This window comes from Chelonia mydas, chromosome 11 (assembly GCF_015237465.2).
Source record: "Chelonia mydas isolate rCheMyd1 chromosome 11, rCheMyd1.pri.v2, whole genome shotgun sequence".
Taxonomy (NCBI): Eukaryota; Metazoa; Chordata; order Testudines; family Cheloniidae; genus Chelonia; species Chelonia mydas.
The window spans coordinates 77,456,198-77,477,730 of NC_051251.2; the positions used below are offsets into that span (position 1 = coordinate 77,456,198).

The 21,533-nt window shown below is 52.4% G+C and overlaps 1 long non-coding RNA gene and 1 pseudogene across 2 annotated transcripts; one reads left to right on the forward strand and one right to left on the reverse strand.

Annotated features, from left to right (window-relative positions):
• Positions 1-1,533: 1,533 nt before the first annotated feature.
• On the reverse strand, positions 1,534-21,389 carry LOC119567412 (annotated as a pseudogene).
• LOC119567413 lies at positions 11,345-19,478 on the forward strand. 2 transcript variants are annotated; one of them, XR_006284778.1, is made up of 4 exons: positions 12,471-12,910; positions 16,271-16,501; positions 16,648-16,757; positions 18,077-19,478. It is a non-coding gene; the product is annotated as an uncharacterized LOC119567413 (long non-coding RNA). The 2 variants fall into 2 exon arrangements; XR_005227418.2 differs by having other exon boundaries at positions 11,345-12,910; positions 16,271-16,757.
• Positions 21,390-21,533: the final 144 nt, after the last annotated feature.

The window sequence follows — 21,533 nt, forward strand, 5'->3', positions numbered from 1 at the left end:
ATCCCCCGGGGGACCCTGTTACTGCAAAAGTCCTTCTCTCTGGTCACACACTCCCAGGGGTTAACCGCCCCCTGGAACCGTCTCTCTCTGAAGCTTCAGCACGCCTGGTCCCCGTCAATCCCCCTTCGTTTTACTGTTCCCCAGTCACTTACTGCAGGAAGCGCCGTTCACGGGGTGCAGTAGATCCCACCTCTGCCACCAGTTGTCACGGAGTGTGGGGGAGTCCAGGCCCTGCACCCCTCTTCCTGGGATTCACTGAGACTCTCAGCCAGCCAGTAAAACAGAAGGTTTATTGGACAACAGGAACACAGTCCAAAACAGAGCTTGTGGGTACACCCAGGACCCCTCAGTCAAGTCCTTCTGGGGGAGCAGGGAGCTTAGACCCCAGCCCTGGGGTTCCCTGTGTTCCTCCACCCAGCCCCAACCTGAAACTAAACCCACCGAGCAGGTTCCCTGCTGCAGCCTCCGTCCACATTCCTGGGCAGAGGTGTTACCTCCCCTCCCCCCTCCTGGCTCAGGTGACAGGCTCTCAGGTCTCCCGACCCCAGGGCACATTCCCAGGTCAACACTCCCCCCTCCCTGCTGCCTCACATCGTCACAGGTGCTCTGCCAGTTGGCATTGAAGGGCTCAGGCAGCACCTCAGGAATATTTTGGCCCTGGCGTTGCTATACAGCGCCGTCCACTGTCACTCCCTGCTCTCTGTCCCATTTTCTCTCTCTGCCAGACGTCTCCCTGCTCCCCTGGCAGCTGCCTTTTCACCATCAGTCCCAGAAACTGTTTTCCATCCAACGCCCCACTTATCCCCCCCTCCCCCTCTATGCAGCTATCTCCTCTCCATCAAACCCCCTGTCTTGGAATCTAGTCACGGCGCAGATCTGCACCGTCCTGGCTAGCGCTGGGTGGGTTTGCAATGGAACATGGTTCTGATCTATGTTCATCTTCCCCTGCGTCATACAGGGCCCTGCAGGTGCCTCCCGGGCCAGCGCAGCTCAGGGCACAGACGAGACCGAGGTTAGTCCTGTCTACACTGCAGCACCCGACCGCGCTCTGGGGGTGTTGGCAGCCACCGTGCCCTCAATGGCTCCTGCAGGAACAAGAAACGGAGAGTGCAGACAGGGCCAATCCCTCCTCACCCATCCCTCCCTCCTCTGACTCCAGCCTTCCCCGCTCCTGGATCCCTCCCTTCTGCCAACTCTTACCCTGCCCAAGATCCTCCTGCTCCTCACACTGGGGTCTTCTCCCCTTTGTCATTTCTGCCATGGTTCTCTTCCCCCTTGTGGTCTCTCTCCCCTCCCCTCTCATTACATCCCCCAACCCCCTCCCCAGAGTCTCTCTCATGATCTGGGCTCTTCCCTTCCTGCTGCTGCAGCCCCCTTCCCACTCCACCCCACCCTTGGCCACAGCATCCAACCCTGACATTGCACCCACACATCCCCCTCTGTCCCTGCACCCCCACAGCCCAGCAGCCTGCTCCCCGCACCCCCTTCTCTGCCCCCTCCTCTCCCCCAGCTCACAGGCCTGGGCCTGGGAACTGAGGGAGGGGGCAGGCAGGTGATACCCTTTGTACCATCCCCATGGGAACAGGGCTGGGGGCTGGTCAGCGCTGGGAGGGGATAGTCTCTGCCACGGGTGTCACTCTCAGGGACAAAGATTCCCTTTGGCCTGAGCTGGGACAGGACAGATTATTAGGGGAGCAGTGTTTGTACCCTCCTCTTTGTAACCAACATAAAAATAAGGACGGAGCGTCCCGGAGAAGGTGTCAGTGAAAGTGAAGAGATGGGACCTGTCAGTCACACTGTAAAATGAGACCTCGCCTGCTTCATAGTCCAGGAAAACCCCCACCCGGCTGGGCCTGATGCCTTGGGGAGGGGGATCTCGGGGGGGGACGTGCAGGCCTCGTATTTCCTATCCCTCAGCCACACAGCCCAGTATCCATTCCCAGGAGTGAGTCTGACCTTCCCTGTCCTGATCACAGATTCCCTACAAACCCCCCCGTCCAATTTATTTTGTCTCCCACCTCCACCTCCCCGTAAAACCTCCCGCCTGTGAATCCATCTGTGCCCAGGACAATCGGATAAGTATTGAATCTCTCAGGATTGTCAGGTCGATCCTGTCGTCTATCATCGTATGTCACAGTTTTCTGATCCTCAGACAGGACGAGGTTGGGATGAGCCGTGTTTGGATCCAGAGTCACATCCACTGGGGAGAGAATCAGAGTCAGTGCTGGGGGCAGGGGCTGGTCACTGGGATCAAAGGGCAATTCACCCACATGCCCATTAATCACTGTGATATGGGGTTCCTCACCCTTAAGGGGAGTCAGGAGCTCAGCTAATGCTGGGGGGACAGGGGCGGGGGGAGGGGGTGGGGAGCAGGAGTGGAAGGGAAGGAAGGGGGAGATCTCCAGGGGCAATAGGGGGGCATGAGGCAGACACCAAGGAATCAGAGGGGGACGAAAGGGTGGGGCCAGGGATGGAGCAGGCAACAGGGAGGGCATGTACCGGGGTGCAGAGGGTGAAGGGAGGAGTGGGTGCCAGGGTGATGGGGAAGGGAGGGGTGGGCACCGAAGGGGGGAGGGGAGGGGCAGGTGCCAGGGGGTCGGGTCAAGGGGAAGGACATGGGTGGAGCGGAGACAGAGACGGAGGGGAGACGGGGGGAGGATGTGTTGAGGGCCCCGAGGGTGGGCTGCACGAGGGGAGCAGAGAGGAGGGGCAGGTGCCATGGGGCTGGGAGGGGGGAAGTAATGGGGGCAGAGGAGTGGCGGGGGTAGGACTGGCACAGGCAGAGGGGGAAGGGTTGGGGAGGGGGAAGGGCAGGCTTGGGCGGTGGAGAACACCCCGGCACAGCCGCTGCCACCAGGTGAGGGAGCCCCTCCCCACTTCCCCCCTTCCGCTGCCGAGGTCCCTGCCGCCCCCCACCTCCCTCCTCTCCTCCCCCTCCCCATGAGCCCCCCCCCCCGCCCCTCACTGTGTCCCTCCTCACCCCCAGCCCACCGCTCGCCATCCCGAGGACAAGATGCAGTGAGCGGTGGGCGGGGGTCTCACGGGGGCAGGGGGTGAGGTGGGAGGCATCGAGTGACGGCCAAGTGGGGGAGGGAGGTGGGGGGAGAGGCCTGGGGCGAGTGGGGGTGGAGTGTGGGCAGGGCAGCGGGTGGAAGAGGTGAGACGGGGGGCTAGCCTCCCCCAAGGGAAGCTGCACCCACTGCTCATGACGGCAGGTGCCGGGGGCAGAGGAAGGGGCTCAGGGCTGGGGCAGGAGGCAGACATGGGGGGGCAGCAAAGGAACGGGAGGGGCAGGTACTGTGGGAGCTGCTGGGGGGTCTGAGGCCACCCAAGCCGGTTCCCCGTTGTGCTGGTGGCTACACGGGCAGAGGGGGATCTTCACCTGGATCTGAATGACTGAGGGCACAGATCCCAGGGACTGTCAACGGGACAGTCCACGGGCTCCGGGGTCACCTAGGGCGGCGCAAAAGGAGCTCGGGGCCGAAGTCCCTGGTTTCAGCTCCACGGTGAGGCACAAACCTCCTGCTGACCCCGGAGCTGCCAAAACTCACTCACAGTCGAAGTTTGGGCAGTAAAAGTTCCCTCGGTGCCTGTGTTTCTCCCTCCAGCCATGACCACGGCTGCCTCCCTCCAGGCGCGTGGACGCCTGTTCCCCTGCCTGAGCCCCAGCGTGATCCACAGGCTGGGGGAAGATCGGGGTCCAGCCATCCCAGCTAGGTTGGTAGGCGAGCTCAGGGGCGCTCTCAGACCGGGTCCCTCAGGCGAGGTCACGCAGCAGCTGGCTGGGGAGGGCTTCCCTCGTACGTTTTAACCCAGGGGCTAGAGCATTCCCCTGGGATGGGGGGACTCCCAGTCCCTGCTCCCCTCGGGCAGAGGGGGAGCTTAAACTGAAACAGGGCTCTGCCAGTCTCAGGAGAGCGCTTTGACCACGAGGCGAGGCGGAGGTGGGGGGCTCCCGCACTCTCTCCTGCTGAGGATTTTCCATGGTGGATAAATAAAGGGCCATTGGTGCAGGGACGGGACCCTGGCTTCCCCCCTCGCCGGGGGGTGCTCTCACCCCCCAGCTGTAGAGTCAGCCGCATACTTGCGCTCTCCGACCCAATCACAGGTGCCGACTCCGTGTTAGACTCCGGGGCTAGAGCACCCTCAGAAACAAAACAGTGGGTGCCCACCAGCCACCCTCCAATCAGCTGTTTGGTGGGCCCAGCTGTTTGGCAGTGGGCGGGAGGTGCTGGTGTGGGGCAGAGCGGGGGCAGGAAGAGATGGAGCAAGGGCAGGGCCTTGGGGGAAGGGGCAGAGTGTGGGCAGGGCCTTGGGGTGGGGGTGGAGCACCCACCCAGAAAGAAGAAAGTCGGCACCTGTGCCCAATGATCTTTAATTATTCAGTCCATTGTGGAACAGCTTCCAGAGAGAGGAGGTCTCAGAACAGACTAACTTATACCCCAGGGGTTAGGGCCCTCCCCTGAGAGCTAGAAGGCCCCTGTTCAAATCCTTCCCTGCCTTGGGCAGAAGGGGGAACTGAAGCAGGGTCTCCCAGGTGATGGCTTTAACCACGGGGCTACAAGTCATCGCCAGCTCCTGCACCCCTGGCCGGTTTGTGTGGCGTGAGGAAGGCGTCCAATTCATTCCACAAGATCTGCCGTAGGTGCTAAGCAGCCTGACTCCAAGGAAGGGGTTCCCTTTGTGGATCACTGAGCAGAGCTAGGTGCCCATCTCCACGAGAGAGGCAGGGCTGAGCACACACCCCTTTCATCCGCATCTCCTATTGTCTAGCGTAGGCATCTCCTCACCTCATGTCTTGGCGTTTGGGAATCACAGTCTAAGGGCAGGTCTTCGCTTAAACTCCTGCACCGATGCAGCTGCGCCGCCGTAGCACTTTCACGGAGATGCTCTAAACTGAGAGGAAGGAGCTTTTCCCATCAGTTTAGTTCATCCAGCCCTGCCCGCCCGGCCCAGTGCATTAGGGTAACCTGGCGTGCGAGGAGCCCGGGGCTCCCGCTGCTACAATGTGCGTGCACATCCACTGGGCTCTCTCATCCCTGCTGGAGCGGCCAGACTCTCCCAGCCTGCTCGAGTACACACACAAGTGCGAGCCAGGTGAAAACACGCACACATAGCCACAGGTGTCAGGCAGAAAAGCTGCTGTATGGGCACAATTTGTGGCAACTGGGTCAGGGGAGTGTCACAAGCTGGTTATAAAAACCTGTCTGCCCTTGCAGTGGGGACAGGGCCTGCCTCACCCCAGGGCCAGGGGGACACTGAACAGCTCTCGTCTGGTCCTGTTACACGAGAAGAACACTGTGGGTAGAGCTCGGTCTGAGCATGGAAATCCTGCCGTTGGGAAGAGAGCGGAGCCGTTCAGTGCCAGTGATGGGCAGATAAGAATGCCCATCCTGCAGAACCCAGGTACGGCCCTGGGAAGGGGACATTAGAGGACATATTTCATCACTAATCAGCCCTTTCCCAAAGGGAGTGTGTCCCTGTGCTCAGCAATAAATCTGTGTTTCGTCTGCCCCCAGTGACATTGCTATTTCCAGCCAACTGAATGTCACAGGGAAACGCTCTGTGCAGGGAAGGGAGCAGAGAGCTCCCAGGGGAAGGTGGGTCTCACCATGGATACAATGCCAGCGGTATGTACAGTACCTGTGTAGAGCCGGGCGCTTCTCCACCCTGCGACCAGACACAGACAGAGGGGTAAGAACGCCCCTGGACACAGACACACTGAGCAGGAGACAATGTCACCCAAGGGTCGTACTGGGGGGAATGGAACTTACTGAGCTCAGCCTGGAGTTTGTCTGAAAATAAAACAGAGAGAAATGAGTCAGTGTCACATTACCTTGCAGAAGGGAAGTGAGTGAAAAAGACCTTAAAGCAAGGAAGCCTCCTGGGCAGCAAAGGAAAAGAAAAGGAAGAAATACAGGACAGTAACCTCATCTGGCCACCTGGTCAGGAGCAAGAGGTCGTTAGAGCTAAAGAGGGATCCTTCAGCAAATGAAAAGTATTAACCCTGTGAAGCCAGTAGAAAGCCACACTAAGTACATTGGGTGAAGCGAATGATAGGAATTAGGGGGTTAAAATGGAATTAGAAGAGGGAATAGCCAAAAATATAAAACAAATAAAGGGAACAATTGAGGAGGGTAATGACAATGCCGAGAGACTGATTTCTTTGCAACAGTTTTTACCATACTGAGTGTGGTGGGAAGAGACCAGCCCTGGAGCTGCTCTTTTCAAGAAATGAACATCAGGGCTTGAGGAGTGAAGTAGAGATAATAGAACTGACTGATTAATGAAAGAGCCAGACGTCACCAAGACCAGGGGAGATCCTTGCCAGGTTGCAAATGCCCAAGAGTTGTGAAATGACCTAAGAGCGATATGGCTGAGCTGTTAACAATAATATGCATCTCATTAAAATCAGCTACTCTTCTGGAGAATCGGAATGTTGTAACCAGCTTTTCAAATTTTGGTAGGACTTGTCCTGAGAATGACAGCTCAGTGAGCCTTGGGGAAGGGGTTGGAATAGGGGCAGGGAGGAGGCAGAGTTGGGGTGGGGCCTTGGGGTAAGGGGTTGGAATGGGGGGTGGGGCTAGGGTGGGAAGAGGTGGGGTGGGGCGGGGCCGTATGGAAGGGGTGGAGTGGGGTCAGGGCCGGGGGTAGAGGGAGGTCGAGCACACAGGGGAAACGGGGAAGTCAGCGCCTATGGTGGTATTAGTTAAGTTTTTCCTCGGTGATGCCCTCATCAGGGACAAACATTGTCGTTCATGTCCCCAGCAGTGATCCTCACACATGGTGCTTGCCGTGCCTGTGTGAGGCCCACGTTAAAGAAGCGTTGCTCAGTCATGAAATGGACTCAAGTGGCTTGAGACCTTTCCCTAAAGCAGCACCTGCTTGACCAGGCTATGTGACCTGCTTTCGTTGTGAGGTCCTTGTCTGATTGGAAGTGGCCCTCGGGCTCTGAGAGCACTGCTGCTTCGCAGTCCAGAGCAGGTGCCTCTCTCAAGAAACGGGGGAGCTGTTCCCCATTGCAGGCACCAAGGAAAGGATCTCATAAGACCAACTGAGACTCCAGGAGACTCTTTCACTTTGCACAGGGTTGGTGCTCGTGTGCGATATGGCATGGGTGCCTCTAACCTTTCCCTGGTACCATGTGGAGAGATTAGAGACCTGGTATTATGGGCTCTGGTTCTGGCCCCAGGGCATCTGTGGAGTCTGGTACCAAAGAGGATGATGGTGGCACTGACAGTCTCCGTGTCGGTGGCATTCCAGGCAGCTACAGACCTCCTTTGCCTTTCACCCCAACCTCTCCTTTGGTCCAGGGCTAGGCCATCTATCGCCCCATTGGCTGAACAGCCTGTTGAATCAGGGCCAGTATCGAGGTTGGTGTGGGAGATCTCAACAGCGTTCACCGTCCTTGACTTCGGCACTGTCAACCAGTCCAGTACAACTGATGACTTGGGGACCGATACTGCTTCCAGCCTTGGCATACTCACTGCAGGTGGAGCTGCTTCCATTATCAGCGCTGGTCCCTGCCTTGTTATGGGTCACAGATGAGTCAGGCCAGTTACTTGCGCCCTCTGGTTTGGCTCTGACTTTATTCCTCGAATCCCAAGGCTTCTCAGTTTCAAGGGTGGGATCTTCCTTCTCCTGGTCTCCATCGCCAAACCAGCATCGGGGACTGTTTACAGAGCATTATAGGCATCAGGGCTGGTGCTTCTCTCATGGTCGAGATGGGGGTCTCTGGCCACAATGCCTTATCCTTACCAGAGGCCTCCATGGAATCTGTGGGACCTTCCTCGGTGATGGAGGTCATACTGCTTAGCTCAAGCAAAGGTCACATTGCTGGTCAGATCAGCAATAGGAAATATAGGCCCACCACAGGTTCCAGCACTGGTGAGCTTTACCCATGGAGTATTTCGAGGCCTATCAGGACCTCTTGTCCCCTGCTTCACTGGGGATTCAGGCAGAGTTCCTTCAATGAATGTCCATCAGTTAGTGGATGCCCTGCAGCCATCTGCTCCTGGTAGCGTAGCCCTCCCGATCACTACTGGAGTCTGCAAAGGTTTTCTGGAGCCTGCTGACTTCCATGCTGCCCACCACCCTGCACTGATTCGGCTTTAACTGGAGTATTGTGTCCAGCTCTGGGCGCCACATTTCAGGAAAGATGTGGACAAATTGGAGAGAGTTCAGAGAAGAGCAACAAGGATGATTAGGGGTCTGGAAAACATGAGCTATGAGGGAAGATTGAAAGAACTGAGTTTGTTTAGTCTGGAAAAGAGAAGACCGAGAGGGGTCATGATAACAGTTTTCAAATGCCTAAAAGGTTGTTACAAGCAGGAGAGAGAAAAATTGGTCTCCTTAACCTCTGATGATAGGACAAGAATCAATGGACTTAAATTGCAGCCAGGGAGGTTTAGGTTGGACATTAGGAAAAACTTCCTACCTGCCAGGGTGGTTAAGCACGGGAATAAATTGCCTCGGGAGGTTGTGGAGTCTCCATCACTGGAGATTTTTAAGAGTACGTTAGACAAACACCTGTCAGGGATGTTCTAGATGGTGCTTGGTCCTGCCATGAGTGCAGGGGACTGGACTTATTGACCTCTCGAGGTCCCTTCCAGTTCTATGATTCTATGAAAGTGCACAGAAAGGGCTTCTTCTCTCACTTGGCATAAACTCCCTCGTCATGACTGCTGTGAATGATAGAGCCCAGCAGGGCAGGTTTAAGTCCATTCTGAAGGACAAATTCTCCAAAAGGGTGGATTAAATGGGCAGGAAGATTTACACTTGCTCCTCCCTGCAAATGGGAATTGTACGCCAGCAGGCATTGGTGTCCAGTTATGACTTCGTAAATTGGGCAGTGATGCCTAAGTTTGCAAACCAGCTGCATGTAGCCACTAGAGAGGAATTTCAGGAATCTGATTTTCGGCAAAATCTACAGGGTTCTGACCAGAGTGCAGGGTGAGGGGCTCAGCCAACATAAGCAATGAAGTATGCAACCTTCTAGTTGAAAAAAAGCCACATAATTTTGCTCCATGATCTAAATTTTCACCATGAGATTCTGTGCTCGGAACCTGCAGCATCGGTGCACGGAAGAGCTAAGGTGACCGTGACGGATTGGATCACAGAAACCCCCTGGGGGCTGCCAACTGATGTGCCAAGACTACGTCTGCCCCTGCTTACCCTGCCAGCTTTGGACTCCAGCACCCTGCCCTGTGGAGCCAGACATGCCACTCTGCTCCAGCACAGACCCAGGGTCTGAGCCACATGCCCCAAAGCTGCAGACTTAACTGAAAACAACTTAAGAAGTGTTCCTGTCTTTAACACTCAGATGCCCAACTCCCAATGGGGTCCAAACCCCAAATAAATCCGTTTTACCCTGTATAAAGCTTACATAGGGTAAACTCATGTAAGCAGTGTCAGGATGAGCTCCACCCTGACATCTGGTGGTGAGGTGTGGCAAGTTGTGGGAAAAAAAAAACTTCAGGGGCCGATCTCATTTGCATAGGCACACCACCCTGCCTAGACTGAGGCCATAGCTGCCCAAATGGTCACTTCGGCTGCTGTGGGATCCCCAGTGTCTCTGTTATTGGGACAGGAAGAATAAATTGTTATTACCCTGATTATGGGAACTGTGCTTGGAACTGTACTTGGCCTTTTGCTATGATGGAGGGACTCACCATCAACTAAGTAGCACTCGCTAGGCAAGGGTCATGGGTTCCAAAACTGTGAATGGAGAGAGACTTGAGACAGGTATTAGTGCCAGGTGGTGTGGGCCCCTTTGTGAGGGCCTGAAGCACCAATTGCACCTCTGTCTCTCTCCACTGTGGAATGTCAGAGCTAATTTTGGGTCTATTGAGAGTCTTGCAACGGGTACTGTGCTGCATTCACTTTGGCCTTATGGTGCATCAGCACTAAGGCCCCCACTACTATGAGCTGAAACCACTGAGCACTGTGTCAAGTAGTGGGGAGCCGGAAGATCTAGAGTGCAGTGGTGCTGTTTGTGGCTAGGCTGGCAGAGCGGAGCCGTTCGTGAGACAGTGGCGTGTTCGTGAGAAGGTGAGGTGAGCAGAGCTATTCGTGAGACGGCGAGCTGTGCGGAGCGGAGCCGTTCATGAGACAGCGGTGTGTTCATGAGACGGCGAGCTGTGCAGAGCGGAGCCGGTCGTGGTGGAGCAGAGCCCTGTGGGGCAGTCAGCTTCAGGACACGTAAGGTGCCCCTTACCCCTTTCCCCCACACACAGGCACATTTTAGCCAGACTGGGGAGTAACACTCTGCAGATGAACTTTTGAACTCTGGGGCTGGACTTTTTGGACTTTGGGTAATTTGTGGATTGCTGGACTCAAGAGACGTTTGGGTTCTGGGACTCAAGAACCCGAGAGAAAGGATGTGGCCCAATTTTCTGGGGTGGGTCTTTGCTCATGGTTTGGTTAATGAACACTAGTTGTGGTGTTTCCCCAATTTAATGCTGATGTCGTTTACCTCATGTTATTAAAGATTCTCTAGTACACCGAGACCCTGTGCTTGCGAGAGGGGAAGTATTGCCTCTTTGAGGTGCCCAGGGGGTGTGTAAGATTTCCCAGGTCACTGGGTGGGGGCTCGAGCCAGTTTTGTATTTGCTTTGATGAGAGGGAACCCCTGTGTACTGAACCCGGCCCTTGCTGCTATCAACTTGGCCTGGCAGAAGGGTTACACTCATAAATTGTTCGCCCTCTATAGCACTGATAGAGAGATATGCACAGCTGTTTGCCCCCCTCCCGCCCCAAGTATTAATACACACTCTGGGTTAATTAATAAGTAAAAAGTGATTTTATTAAATATAGAAAGTAGGATTTAAGTGGTTCCAAGTAATAACAGACAGAAAAAAGTGAATTACCAAGCAAAATAAAATAAAACATGCAAATCTAAGCCTAGTACAGTAATAAAACTGAATACAGATAAAATCTCACCCTCCGAGATGTTTCAATAAGTTTATTTCACAGACTGGCCCCTTCCCAGTCTGGGCACAATCCTTTCCCCTGGTTCAGCCCTTGTTCCAGCCCAGGTGGTAGCGAGGGGATTTCTCATGATGGCCGCCCCCTGTGTTCTGTTCCACCCCCTTATATGGCATTGGCATAAGGTGGGAATCTTTTGTCTCTCTGGGTCCCCACCCCCACTTCTAAATGGAAAAGCACCAAGTTTAAGATGGAGTCCAGTACCAGGTGACATTGTCACATGTCACTGTGAGACCCCCCCCAAGCCTTCATTGCTCCCAGCCTGGCTCACACGAAGGCCTGCCTGCAAACAGAGCCATCAACGTCACTGTGACTTTTAACATTCCTGGCATCCGCCGGATCCTGGGCTGCTCTGGTGCCAAAGCAGCCCCTGAGGTAAGTCAGGGCTAGTCCACATGGGTGTTGCAGTGATGTCATCTCCAGAGCACCGTCTTCTAGCATACGGTGACTTGCACGCACACCACCCTCATTTCTATCCTGGGGCTCCCTATGGTTTTTCATAGGCCAAAGCACATAAAATAAATTTCCCCTTCTGGGGGGTTCTGATACATTATAAATTAATTCATTTATTTATTTTCTCCCCTCTTGTCACTTTACCTTTCTCTCTGTGTTGCCTCCAGAAGCAGTACCCGGCCAGGGCAATGAGAACCACCAGGAGAGCCAGGATCACCCCCAGAACCACAGTCCAGGCATCGACTCTTGGGAAAAACAGCTCTGCAAGAGAAAGTGTTATTGACTTGGGAACAAATATGTACGTAAGAATATTAGAACAGCCAGATGGGGTCAAACAAATGTTCCATGGAGCCCAGTATCCTGTCTTCTGACAGTGGCCAAAGCCAGATGCTGCAGAGGGAATGAACGGAACAGGGCAATAATCAAGTGATCCATCCCCTGTCACCCACACCCAGCTTCTGGCAGTCAGAGGTTTAAGGACACCCAGAGCAAGGGGCCACATCCCTGCCCATCTTGGCTAGTAGCCATTGGTGGACCCGTCCTCCATGAACATACCTGCTTCTTTTCTGAACCCAGTTATACTTTTGGCCTTCACTAGATGGCAATGAGCTTCACAGGTTGACTGTGCGTTGTGTGAAGAAATATTTCTTTTAGTTTGCTTTAAACCTGCTGCCTATTAGTTTCATTCCTTGGTTCTTGTATTATGTGAAGGGGTACGTAACACTTCCTTGTTCACTTTCTCCACACCCGTCACAATTTTATAGACCTCTGCCCTATCCCCCCTTAGCTGTCTCTTTCCCAAGCTGAAAAGTCCCAGTCATTTTAATTTCTCCTCAGAGTGAAGCTGTTCCAGGCCCTTAAACATTTTTGTTGCCATTCTCTGTACCTTTCCATTTCTAATATAGCTTTTTTGAGATGGGGCAACCAGAACTGCCTACAGTATTCAAGATGTGGGCGTACCATGGGTTTATATATATTTATTATGATATTTACTGTCTTATGATCTACTCCCTTTCTAATAGTTCCTAACATTCTGTTCGCTTTTATTCATACCACTGCACACTGAGTGGATGTTTTCAGAGAACTATCCGCAATGAGTCCAAGATCTCTTTCTTGAGTAGAAACAGGTAAGTAAGGCCTGATCATTTTATATGTCTAGTTGGGATTATGTTTATCAGTGTGCATCACTTTGCATTTATCCACATTGAATTTCATCTGCCACTGTGTTCCCCAGTTTTTTGAGATCCCTTCATAATTCTTCACAGTCTGTTTTGGACTTAACTATCTTGCGTAATTTTGTATCATCTTCAAGTTTTACCATCTCATTGTTTACCTCTTTTTCAGACCTTTTATTAGTATGTTGAACAACACTGGTCCCAGTACAGATTCCTGAAGGACATCACGATTTACCTCTCTTCTTTCTGAAAACTGACCATCTATTCCTACTCTTTGTGTCCTGTCTTTTAAGCAGGTACTGATCCATGAAAGCACTTTCCCTCTTATCCCATAACAGCTTACTTTGCTTAAGAGCCTTTGGTGAGGGGCCTTGCCAAAGGCTTTCTGAAAGTCAAGGTACCTTGCATGTACTGGATCACCCTTCTCCACATGTTTGTTGACCCCCTTCAAAAAATTCTAATAGATTAATGCAGCATGATTTCCTTCTACAAATGCCACGTTGACTTTTCCCCCAACAAATCATGTTCACCTATGTGTCTGGTAATTCTGTTCTTTACTATAGTATCAACCAATTTGTCTGGTACTGAAGTTAGGCTGTAACTGCCAGGCTCGGTTCTGGAGACTTTTTGTTTTTAAATAAGAATTCTCTTCATCACCCCCTTGAGAACTGTGATGTTCCAGCACAGAGAGAGAAGTCACATACAAACCTAAATACTCTTGCTTGAAGCTTGCAGCGTAACACAATTTTGTTTTTTAGAATCCAGAATCTTAACACCCAAGAACCCAAAACAGAGAGGGGCTGCTCCCTAAGGCAGCAGGCACAACTTCCACCTTGCAGGGCCCTAGAGCTCAGTCTCTAGCCCAAGCCCAAATGTCTACACTGCAATTTAACAGCCCCTTAGCCCAAGGTCCACAAGCCTGAGTCAGCTGGCATGGGCCAGCCATGGGTTTTGAATTGCCGTGTAGACATATCCAAAGAGAACTAAGCTTATTCAGAAGTTTCCAAGAAGTGCTCAACATGTTGAAGGTCCAGGCCAATAAATAGGAGACACAATGATAAATACTTTCTGCCCATGTCTGTGGCATCTCAGTCCAGCCATGTGCGGCATGGACGGGCACTGACCTGCTATGGAAATCGCTGACTCTCTCTCCTGGTCGAGTCGGGGGTTCCTGACACAGCAGGACACTTTATGGTTGGACTCTTCTGTTAGAACAATGGCAATCTCTGTTTGAAACAGGCCACCGGCCTCTTGGGATATTTTTTCAGAGGCTGATGGTAAGAGCTTCCCCTGGAGATCTCTCCACTGAGCCTCAGGCTCTGGGTACCATCCAGATGATCGACACACCACCTGGATCCCTCCATCCTGATGGCCCTCTACAGAGATGTCAGGATCGGAGCCCAAACCTACAGAAGAAATAAATACATTTGTGATAACCCAGTAATGAGCCAAAAGCTTTATTACACTGTTATCAAAAGCCGTTTCCTATCAAACTAATAATTGAATGTGAGTCCACGAGTGCAGCTGGTCACCTAATTTGGCCAGATTCCTATTTGATATAGAGTAGAATTAATGTTAATGTCAGTGCTGTTCTATGCACAAACTTTCTCCAGCTTAGTTAACCTGGTTTAGTTAATCAAGTGCAAATCCCTTAAATCAAGACTTAAACTAAATCAATATAAGCCATTTCCAAACTCGTTTCAGAGGTTCCACCTGGATGTTTGCCCTAGTTCAGCAGTTCTCAAATTTTAGCAACCTAAGGACCCCCATTCTGATTTCAAATTTTCAGCAAACCCCCTAGCCCAACCCACTCAGCACCAGGCCCTGCTCTCACTCCACCCCTTCCCCCAAGACCCCATCCTCTCCCCACCTCTTCCTGCCCCTGCTCCACCCCGCCCCTCCTCTTCCCCACCTCTTTCTATCCCCTCCCCTGAGCCCACCCGTCTCTGCTCCTTCCCCTGCCTCCCAGCCCCTGCTGCACACCGCTGAACAGCTGTTCCCCAGCACACAGGAAGCACGGGGAGGGAGGAGGCGGTGTTGAGGGAGGAAGGGGAAGGAGTTGATCAATGGGGTCAGTGCACCCCCTGGAGTACTTGGGGGTCCACGGACCCAGTTTGAAAAACTCTTCACTAGTTCATTGAAACCAGTGTATGTGTATGTGTAAACAAGCCTTAAATAATTCACTAATAAAAAACTTTATTATAGGGGAATTCAGCTTGCCTTGGCAGGGCCTTGTATCCTTCCAGAATGCTGAAATGGGTAGCAGAAAACTGATACCTCTCAGAGCCAGGAAATACACTCACCAAAACAGAAACACAAACCATGGGCGGCAGGGAAAGCTGAGCCTTCCCAAACAGCCAGGATGTGGCCCATCCACACTCCGCCCCTTCTCCCCGTCCTGCTTCTCACTCTGCAGGTGTCCGGCTCTTCTGGGGCTGCCAGCCTCCTGATGCTCTGGGGCCAGGGGGGCTGGGGCTGCTCTGCCCGGCTTCTGAGTCCTGGCACACCGGGGCCTGGAAGGCAGGGGCCTTGCTGCCCAACCGCCCAGTGCTTTGGGGCCAGGAAGGCTGCAGCCACGCTGTCCGGCCTCCCCACACTCCAGGGCCGCGTGGTGCTCCGAGGCCGGGAGGGCTGGTCCCTTGGGCCCTCCCAATGTACTGGTCGACAGCCTGGTGCTTTGGGGCCAGGAGGGCTGTGGCCACACTGCCCAGTGTAATGGCAAAAACAACAGCCAGCAAATTTTCCTACTCCAGCCCTCCCGGCCCCGGAGCACCAGGGGTAGGAAAATTTGCTGGCTGCTGTTTTTGCCATTACATTGGCACTCCAGCTTGGAAAGGCTGGAGCTGCACTGCCCGGCCTCCTGGTTCTCGGGGTCGGGGGGAGGAGGGGCGCTAACCTGGGGCAGGGACCAGTGGCCACAATGGAAGGGGGCTGGGGGCACAGGGCAGGGGCCAAGCCCACAATGTGAGCTGGGCTCCATTGGGCACAGAGGGGATGAGGCCTCGGGTGGAAGGGGCAGGGCTGGGTTGGGGGAGAGATGGGGGCTGTCGCAAACACTAGATAAAGTCACACTGGGGATTTTTTATTACCGATGAGCTAAACTGAAATAAAATTATCTTAATTTGAAGCAAGTGTCTTGTGAATTCAAATGGATTTCTTTATTGCGGGGTCAGTCTGTGGGTAGAGAGGCCCTTAGGTTGCTTGGAAATTGCATACAGACCATCCTAGAGAGGGAAAACAACCGCCCAGGAGAGACAAAGAAGGGATGGGTGTCTGGTGCCATTTCCGCTCAGGAGTCTTCACCAGAAAAGCACAGGCTAGCAGGGGTTCTCACAATAATTTTTTTGGTGGCAGCCACTCTGGTGGCCACTCTGAAAAACCCCTCTCCGACCTGCAGCCCTTAAGCAATAGCCCACCCTGAGGAAGGTGAGTCAGGAACTCACTGGCCAGCTGCAAAGTCCCAGCCTCCCCATGCCTTGGCCGGGTGGGAGCCGGGCAACTGCCCAGGGGAGTGCCTCAGTGACCGAACCCTGCTGACAAGAGCCTCCTCCAGTGCCATTCACGCTGGCCCCACATGTCTCCAGAGGCACATGGAAATGACGAAAACACACGTACAAGTGTGCCAGAGCTGTGGGCTATGATTGTTTGTCTTACAGAAGCAATTAGAGGTCCCAGCTGAGACTGGGTCCCCAGCGGGCTGGGCGTCGCGCACACATCCTAGGAGACAGTCTGTGCTGAAGAGTTTTCAGTCTCAACAGGCATGATGGAGAAAGGGCGAGCGAGGAAACAGAGGCACAGAGACTTGCCCAAATTCTTGCACAGCTCAGTAGCAAAGGCAAGACTGGAACCCTGTCCCTTGGCGCTCAGTCGACGGCTCTATCCACCAGGTAACCCTGCCTCTCACGTATTGCTGGTCTAGCATATGTGCACCTGCTTCACATTCTCCAGCGGCCCCATAATCCTGCCAGCTCCCGAGCAGGGACAAGGGACTGGCTTTCCCGTTGATGAACACAGACCGTGCCTCTCGCCACAGACACTTCGCGGCAGGTCTGAAGGGGTGAATAAGAACCTCTGGAAGGAGCTGTGCACAGTTTAACGGATGGGCAGGGAGGCTAAACTCTTCCACTGCTTTCACTTGCAAAGGTCATTTTAGAAACATATTTGTAATCCCCTTGGGCTTAGAGAAGTCGCTTTAACACCTGCCTCAGGCAGGGGAAGGGCGGGGTGTTCCAGAGGGAGGAGGGTGGAGAGAGGGAGAGGACAGGGGCGTAGGCGCCGACTCCGTGGGTGCTGGGGGGCTGGAGCACCCATGGAGAAAAATTAGTGGGTGCACCCACGGGCAGCCGAGCCCCAGTGGCAGGCGGTGGGCTACAGGACCCTGTACATCAACCACGGTTACCCTGTGGGTGCCAGACATGAGGCCAGACATTAGTGTGAGGAGGATCAGCTATTGTTTGGCCCCAGGGGTGCACAAGAGAGTTGTAATAAACACAACATATTCATATCACCCAACTTTTTAGGCGTGTTTGTGTATTTTATTAACCCCGTAAATGTAACCCATTAATGCTACCCCAGACTCCAAAGAGTCACAACACTCTTCGAGACAATCGGAGTATTTGCGTGGATTTTAGAGCCCTTAGAAAAAACAGTCAACTAGAATAAACCTTCACCAGAGCAGAGCTGCTGCCCCTCTGTAATGAGATAAATCAGGTGTCATCTCACAATGAATCTTTGATCCACTTATGACCCTACTGAAGACATCAAAGTGTCACAACAAGTTACTGACCTGCCACCTGAAGTTCCAATAAAGCTTCCTCATAAGCCACTCTAGACTGAAAACAACACTTGTACTGTCCATCGTCGGAGGGCTGGATATCGCGTATTCTCAGGGACACACTCCCATCCGTGATGGGGTCTTTTCAGAGCTCAGTCCTTCCTTGATATTCTGGCATCTGCTCCCCATACTGATCCTGCCCATCGTGGTACAGATGCACAACTGCAGAGTACGGGGATCTGAACCATCTCACCTCCATGCTCTGAGCATCCATCCTGGGGGAAGGTGGCAGGGCAGGACGCCCTCCCCACCTAAGGAAGCGGTGATTGGATGGGCAGGTCCAGTTACTGTGAACTGTGCTGAGAAAAATGCAATGAAAATAGAAACTAAATTGACAGGGGCCTGAGGGTGGCATTAATTCAGCAGTAAGACAAAATAAAAGAGCGTCCGGCATTAGAAGTGAACACCCCGTCTCCATGCAGTGCCCTAGGCATGTCTATAAGTGCAGAGAGTCACATGCTTGGGGTAGCTGCCTCTTTGACTCCCTCTGGGGTCTGCTTAAGGATTGTCCCTTAGGTCTCAGGCCTCCAGCTGTCACCTCTCTCTGGGCAGGGACCCATGGCCTTCTCTCTCCACTGGGGTTTAAGGCTTGCAGCTTCCTTGCAATTCACTGTGGTTTTCCCACCAGGTCTGACCAAAGTCCAGCACCTGTGCTTTGCTTTCCATCCCAGGGCTATGAAGAGTGTGTGCCAGCGGTTACCAGTAACCAAACAGGTTTTCCAAAGCAGGGAACATTTATGGACAAAAGCCCGAGAGAGAAAAGTTACCACAAACCAATCAAACATCTTACACTTGTCGCAAAGCATTCTCATCTGGCACATGGGGACAGACTCTCTGTCAAACCTTTCTCTAAGGGGTTCTCTCAGTTTGTAGCCCAAGATCCCAGGCTTCTGGTTAGCTTAAATCAGCTTTTCATACTAAAAATCTTCATTCTCTTTGGTTTCTGGAACCTGCTCTGAACTAGTTTAAGCGCCTGGGGTGGTACTTCTCTGGAGCTGTTATCTGTCCCACAAGAAATTACGCCCCATCATTTGTATATCCTGCAGGAGATGGGGTAACTCTCCCCCACGGAGTAGATTACAATCCGGAGCCCACAAAGATACATATAGAACGGATCGATACTGTGAAGTTCCACTCCGTATGCATTATGAAAATAGGCTTATGAATCTGAAAATAAAAGGAGTACTCTGAATCTGAAAATGACATAGCTGGAATGTGCTTTATGCAAAAGGTCTCTTGTAACATATCATTGACTAAGTTATAATGTGCTGACTTTGATTTTCCTATTTGTACACATGTATCGTTCTTATAGAAATATGAGGTATGAACTTGTATTACTGGTGTAGTCATACCAGGTGAGGGCAGTCAATGGGGCATCAGGAACTTGGTGACTCCCATTGACAGGACAATTGGCTGTAAATGGCCTTGTTTATCTTAAAGCCTTCCTGCCTATGGGTCAGGCAACCTAGGAAGAATGGAGACTGGGGTCTTACACAGACATGTGACCATGTCACCTGATACTGAAATCCATCTTGAAGCGGGTACTTTTCCAGAGTGGGGGTGGGATTCCAAACAAGGGTTTCCCCGCCTTAGGGAAATTCTATATAAGGCGGGGGAAGTAAACAATGAGGGTCTTCATCTGGCTTAAGAGATGGCCTCCCCACCCCAAGGAGATACCTGAAAGTATCTGGAAACAAAAGAACTGTAACTACAGGGGTGGGAGAGAACAGGCTGGACCCAGGTCAGAAAAGGCAACTGACCTGGGAAGCATTTTACTTGAAATAACATTGAGGGTGAGAAGTTATCATCTGTAACTGATTTCTTAGTGTATTAAGCTGAGCCGTGCGTGTTTTGGTTTATCTTGCTTTATGATTTACTTTGTTCTGTCTGTTATTACTCAAAACAACTCAAATCCTACTTTTTATACTTAATAAAATTGCTTTTGTTTATTAATAAACCCAGTGCAAGTAATTGTTACCTGGGGGAAAAACAGTTGTGCACGTCTCTCTTTCAGTGATATAGAGGGTGAACATTTTATGAGTTTACCCTGTATAAGCTTTATACAGAGTAAAATGGATTTATTTGGGGTTCAGGCTCCCAGAAGGGCTGAACACTGGGCGCTGGGAAAGTCCCTGTTAACTGAGAAGCCCCACGGCTGAGTGAATCTCAGTTTCTGTGAACTGCAGAGGGGCATGGCCCAACCTCTGAGTCTGGGCTGGAGCTGAATTGGAGTGTCTGGCTCAGCAAGACAAGAGTGGAGGGGCACCCGTTCTGGCAGGAGGGTTGTTCTCTGTGGTACCCCAGAGCATCAAGTGACAGTCTCAAGGGGGTCTCTGTGACCGAACCCATCACAGATACTATCTATGGAGAGGGTGCAAAATAGACAGAATATTCATGGTGTTAATTTGATAGTCCCCAAATATGGCATGTGGTTGCCATAACTGTCACCCAGAGTTCACAGGTGAATGTTATACACTGTCCCTATCATCGCTGAATAGGGGTGAACGCTTCTCACAAGCAGCTTGGGTATAATGGGTAATGGGGAGGGGGGGCTGGTTCTCTGACACACCAAGGACTTTTCATGCTGCTCCAGTGCAGTGCCCTCCCTGACTGCTGTAAGGATGGTGTAAGGGCCAGCAGGATGTGAAAAGAGATCATTGCCACTGTTCAGGTAAAGTCAGAAGTCAGATAATGAAGAGGGAGAAGGAGGCAGATAGAAAAGTGCAGGGGGCAGAGAACCAGCCATTGTGGAACTGAACAGAAAGGGGGGGTCTCTGGGCAGAGACTCAGCATCCAGAGCGACAAAGAGAGCTGGTTAAATTAGCAGAATGGAAACCACAGCAGGAGGGAACCAAAATGTCTGTGTAGCTGTGGGGGCAGTCCCGGGGGTGCCATGGGATACGATAAGACTTTCACTGCGGGCACAGAATGAAGAAGGTCTCACTCTCACCCCTAGACGGCTGTGCCTAGTGCAGTGGGAATGACTTGTGGGTTTTAATTTCATAACTGGGGAGTTGGGAAGTCATGATTTGTTGTGGCTGAAGAGTCTGATCTGTGACTTACATGGTCCAGCGGTGTAGTGTAGCGGAATTGTGTAGTGTCCCTTTAAATAGTTTGTGAGCCCAGTAACGGCGCTCACCATGTTCTATGTCTTAGAAGCCTCCAGTCAGAGCAGCAGCGTGTGTATAACTAGGCCTGACTAGATTGTGTATAGATAAACACCATCACTAGGACGCAGCTGTGCTCTGCGGTTTATGGTCGTTGTGTAAAGAGCAAAAGACCAGGGCTGGATTTAGGGGCAGGCGACCCAGCCAACCACCTGGAGTGCCAGGATTGGTGGGCGCCAGGCTCGGGGGGTGCCAGGCTTGGGGTCCTGTGTCTCTTAGTGACAAAAGGGAAAACAGAATGTTTGAAGTGAAATGCTTCAAGTATAGATGTTAGAACATTCCAGTTATTCCTACAATTAAAAATTTTCTTTGAGGAAACTTTTTTTTTTTTTGCTTCTATAGGCATGAATAGATACAGATGTACAGATCCTAGCATGCACATTTATTGTCTTATATGACAGGGATAAATCATGCATGCAAATCGTGCATCAAAGTCATGAAATGGGCTACAAATACAATAAAAGAAGAGTATTCAAAAATTTAACAAATGGAAGGGGCGGGGCAACAAAGAAACGCTCCTTGCCAAGGGCGCCATTTGGTCTAGGGCTGGCCCTGCAAAAAGCAGACGTGGTTTACGAGACAAGGCAGGGAAGCGAGGTGGATGGTGATGACCAGCAACAGAACATCAGCAAACCCAGCGAGGAGCCCAGAGCTCCTACCTGACACCAGACTGTGAACCTGTAGAGCGAGGCAGAGAGCGACGGAGCCGGGCAGAGCGGAGCTCACTGTGGAGCCGGGAGAGAACGAGGGAACCTTCCCCATCATCGTAGCTGGGTCTGGGGAACAGGAGAAATAACAAACCAGATGGTGAGTGAGTGGGACACGGTGACAGCGACACAGGGCAGTGGGGAGGAGGTAACAAGCACCAGAAGGGAAGGGATTTCCCCCACAGGTCTCGCCTGCCTGGCTCCGAGCAGG